This window comes from Maylandia zebra, unplaced genomic scaffold (assembly GCF_041146795.1).
Source record: "Maylandia zebra isolate NMK-2024a unplaced genomic scaffold, Mzebra_GT3a scaffold03, whole genome shotgun sequence".
Taxonomy (NCBI): domain Eukaryota; kingdom Metazoa; phylum Chordata; class Actinopteri; order Cichliformes; family Cichlidae; genus Maylandia; species Maylandia zebra.
In genome coordinates this window covers 29,656-34,346 of record NW_027490033.1, presented here as the reverse complement: position 1 = coordinate 34,346, position 4,691 = coordinate 29,656, and the positions used below count along the sequence as shown (strand labels likewise).

Sequence of the window (4,691 nt, the reverse complement as noted above, 5' to 3'; positions counted from 1 at the left end):
ATCGTGTTTTTAAAAAGTAACTAGGCAACTAAGTAATTAATTACTTTTGAAAATAAGTAATCAGTAAAGTAACGGGATTACTTTTTTGAGGAAGCAATCAGTAATTAGTTACTGATTACTTTTTTCAAGTAACTTGACCAACACTGGGTATGGTGTTCAGATTACTGATACAGTAAGTTATGCCAGGACCGTGACGGTAAGACATTGCACCATGAAACAAGTTCAACATACCCAGGACGTCTTTCTGTTATGGGGCTTCTCTCTCTAACTTCAACAATCAGGCTAAGCGGTCACTTAAAGGTGGTTGTAAACGCCATAAATGAATCCAGGGTTTGTTAATCTAGGTGCTACCATGTCCACATGGAAAAGGTAGCGAAGTGGCTAATTTTACAAAGGGAGCAAGCTACAATGTTAGAAAAATTATGCATAATGCAGAGTGAAACTAACACAGTTTCTGAAATCAGCAGTATGATTGTGCTGTGCAGAAGTACAAAGTGCTGCACAAGTGCCCCTGTGGCTCATTGGGTTGAACCAGTGACCCACATGCTCAGAGACAAGCAGTTACCTGGGTTTGACTATGCCCCAGGCAATTTCCTGTGTGCCATTTCCCCTCTCTCTCTCTCTTGACTTACTTTGCAGCTCCATCAAGTAAATGCTACAAAATGCCCATAAAAAAGCCTTGTGTGTGGTCTGTAAGTGCTTCAGTCAGCAAGACCAGAAAAACACCATGATATGCAAAAAGTTGAGGCAACACAAAAAGCATTCAAAAATGCCAAATGTGTAAAGTAACATTATGTAAGTATCTATGCTTTGTCATCAAGACACAGGAGAATCTGATAGATTATAATTAAATTAATAATTAGATGTGATTAGTTTCATTTTCCTCACCTGTAGCCCTGGTGGCATTCAACAGACTTAAAGGATAAATATAAAAAGTTTTTATGTAGGCTTAGTATATGTGCAGCTTTGGTCACCACGTGCAAATCTGAGAAATAAAATGAATATGATTGTTTTAAAATTGTTTGCAGTTGACAGGCAAAAGAAAAAGAAAGAAAAAAGTAAAGGAATAACTTTGCGTCTAACATGAGGTATTTTATTAGGGTCTTTTTCAGATGATTTCTTTTAAATTACAGGACAAAAAAACAACAAAAAACCTGTTATGTACAGATGCGTGCACAATTCACGAAACAATAAAGGCCTTTTCTTTCAGACACAATATTTTCCTGTTGGCCTTTTCAGTAGTTTCATATATATTAAATTCCAGGAAGAGAGCCTGGAAAATGCACTTGTGTACAGAGGTTTGGTGGTTGTTGCTGGGGAGTCCCTGTTTAAAACCAACTGCGTGGGGAACATTGGTAAAGTGCAAAAGAGCAAAATCTGTCTGTGAGAAGAGGAAGTTGATACAGGAAGCTCGACGATGGTGTGAGGTCAGGGTTATGGCTCATTAACTGAAAAAGCCCTGAAACACTCAACGACCCATACTTAGATAACGATAAGCGGAAATGCTAATTATTGTTTCACATAGCGGTTTAAAGTGGGTTACAAATCTCAGCGTAGTGAACTCGCACCATGGCTCAAAAAAGATTTTTGCATGACGCTGTTTGACATAATAACTTGGTTTTGGATTATCATTATTTTTATTAACTGATATGTCAGCTGAGCTTATCTATCAGTCAATATATTGTATTTATATTAACTAATAAATAAAAAAATTGAAAAGTAGAGACGGGAGAAACAACATTCAACCATGACTGTTACATAGTTTGTCCATAACTCTGCACTCTGCAGATCCCCTGTTGGCTACAAAGTGCAGAGAACAAACGGATAATCCATGACCTGTTAATATAAAAAAACAGGATTTTGTTTTAGACTGTATTATGATATTATCTTAGTGAGGACTCACATATAGATCACCCTTAAAAAATGTTTGGGAAATTTGTTTGTCTTTGTGTGTCTCAAAGACAACAACACCAGAATAAATATCTGAGTTTGAAATTACTACATATTGGTATCAGTATCAGTCTTAAACCTCCAGCATCAGTCAAGATCTAATTATTGCTATAAAGCTATTACAGCTCTGAAATCAACAAACTGAATATGTATAAAAGTCCATTTTGTCACTCTAGACAGTGTGACTTGATATTTAAGTTTCAGATATAAAACGTTACTCTTAAAAGATTAAAATAAACTGTACTTCTACTAATGCAACAATAAGTGAAACTAATAGTAAAGCATCATTGCTTTGGAGATTGCAAGTCCAGCTTCACTGTTTATTCACTAGGAAATAGATACTTATTATAAAAGTGCTGCAAATTCATACCTCAATTTACATCAAATGTATTTCAAGTAATATGATTTAAGTTTATTTTAGAAGTTGAATAAAGCCCATTTTCTGTTTGGATGAAGATACTGTATGGCTCAATTTCTCCCGCTGCCTGTAAAGTGAAACACACTCAGTTAGAAAAAAGTTCTAAGTCAATGAAAAGCAGGTACAAAATGCAGTAAGTGCAACATTTTACCATGTACGCTTCTGTGTTTCCAGGATCAGTTATTATTTCAGGACTGGTTATTGGCAGCTGTCGTCTTCTGCTGGGAAAACAATTCACCAAAAAAATGTTTTTCAAAAGTTCTGCATTTTCTTAGAACCGAGATAAAAATATTTATTTTATATATGTGGATTTTAAATAAAGAGCTTGTGCAGGAGAATTAAAAAAATAAAGCCACATCGACCATAAGATGAGCGTCAGCGTAAGATAAATGTTACATTAAATAATATGTGACAGAGTTTGCATGAGATGTTGTGAATGCCTCAGTAAATATGATTATATAATATGATTATAATATGGTTATACTCCCTAACCGTGTTATAATACTGAGAACTGACTGAGAACCTTCACAGACATTATAATATAATAATCTCTTACCTGCTGCATTTTGTTACGTATATAAATCCAAGGAGGACTCCAGATATGATTAAGACTACAAGCACTCCAATTAAAACATAGAAAGACCATTTAAAATGTATTTCTGTAGGACTGGTGGTGACTTCATGGCTTTCAGTGCCTAGAAAAGAAAAAGAAATGAGAAAATCACCAGTGAGTTAATGAGTTAATTATAAAGCAGCATCATGATATTAACCTCTGTTGCTATAGTGTCATATAATATGTTCTTGAAATTAAGTGATTTTTGATTTTATTGTTTATACTGTTTAACAGCAGATTTTGTTGATTTAATTGCTTTTTTTTAAAGATATGTGGGCAGTCGTGAGGTGACCCCAGCTTCTTACAAACCTTTGTTGATTGATATGATACCAGTTATCAATAACCACAGTAATACAGTGAGGCTCGGTTATAAAAGGTATTAAATCCACACTTTACCTTCCACAGTTACATTGAAGTGGAGCTTATATATTCCTCCGGTCTGTACACACTCACAGGTGTAGCTCCCGCTGTCCTCTGCTGTTAAATGTGTCAGGTGGAGAAACACAGTCTGATTTTCTGTCATCAGTGTGAACCTGGAGTCACATCCATGCTCAAAGTTTTGTCCATGTCGATACAGCAGCCTGCACTCCTCTCCTCTGCTCCTCTGTGTGCTGATCTTACACACTATCAGCATGATCACGTTCAGCGTTTCGTTGCTGCATATTCGAGTAACAGCTGGTTGTTTGTCAATGATTTTCATAAGAATCTCCGTACCAGCTGAAATATGTAAAACTGGAAGTCAGTTCTGTGTGATATACAGTTGCTAAGTTACCACTTGCACATTACCAACATTTACTGGTAAATACAGGTAATAAAACCTAACATAGATTAACTGTAAAACAACAACAACAATGCGCTGCATAAGCGATCCTACATAAATAACTGTTTTGCAAACCTTTGTTGTCCATACAGGAAGTGAGGAGCAGAAGCAGAGCAAACCCGAGTCTCCATTTATCCATACTGGTCAAAACATCTAAATAACAGTGCCACTGCTGCTGACAGTTGACACTGTAGATCACTGTAGGGCGAAGGGTTTATGCACCCAAGCCTCAGATTCTCAGCCTTCACTGAGGTCTGTGTTGGTGTGGAGGAAGGAAGTGCTGACGACTCTTCTGTTTTCATGTGAGCGCTGGAAGAGAGAGCCGGCGCATAAACACAGAAAATATATTCTGGCTGAGGAAAACAAATAGCAACACTTGTATACAGGTTAATTTAAAGGACTTTATGATCACTCTGATAGTGATGTCTGATAGAAATGAATGCAAAAGCTTTTGAGATTTTGCATCTGCGAGCATGTGCCTTTCAAAGTCATACTGCGTCAGTAATCTACTTGAAGATGCATGAAAGACAGATGAAAGAATCTCATGTTTGAACAAATAGACATCACTGTCCCATTACCTAGAAGTATCTGAGTTTCCTAATCATGTTATCTTGACTGTTGACTGATGTGTGATTTACTAGCTGGAGTTTCAGTATCTAGAAGGTTGCAGTGTTGCGCAATTCCAAAATCCACCGAGAGATAAGATGGAAGGCAAATTCCCTTTTTTCATTTATTTACAGATTCCTCTGTAGCTACACGTTGTATACTAAGTGAGCATTGTATTCATTATAACATAAATGATTAAACATCCTTATCTGACACATGGCTTGTTGTAAATCTACATGTAAGAACTTTGAAATATGTTAAGGACCAGTATAGAGATTCAAATC

At 36.3% G+C, this 4,691-nt stretch overlaps 1 long non-coding RNA gene across 1 annotated transcript; it reads right to left on the bottom strand.

Annotated features, from left to right (window-relative positions):
• Window positions 1-1,093: 1,093 nt before the first annotated feature.
• LOC101469471 (uncharacterized) lies at window positions 1,094-4,021 on the bottom strand. Its single transcript, XR_003022007.2, has 5 exons — window positions 3,877-4,021; window positions 3,378-3,698; window positions 2,925-3,063; window positions 2,520-2,589; window positions 1,094-2,435 (listed from the first exon to the last, which is right to left on the bottom strand). It is a non-coding gene; the product is annotated as an uncharacterized LOC101469471 (long non-coding RNA).
• Window positions 4,022-4,691: the final 670 nt, after the last annotated feature.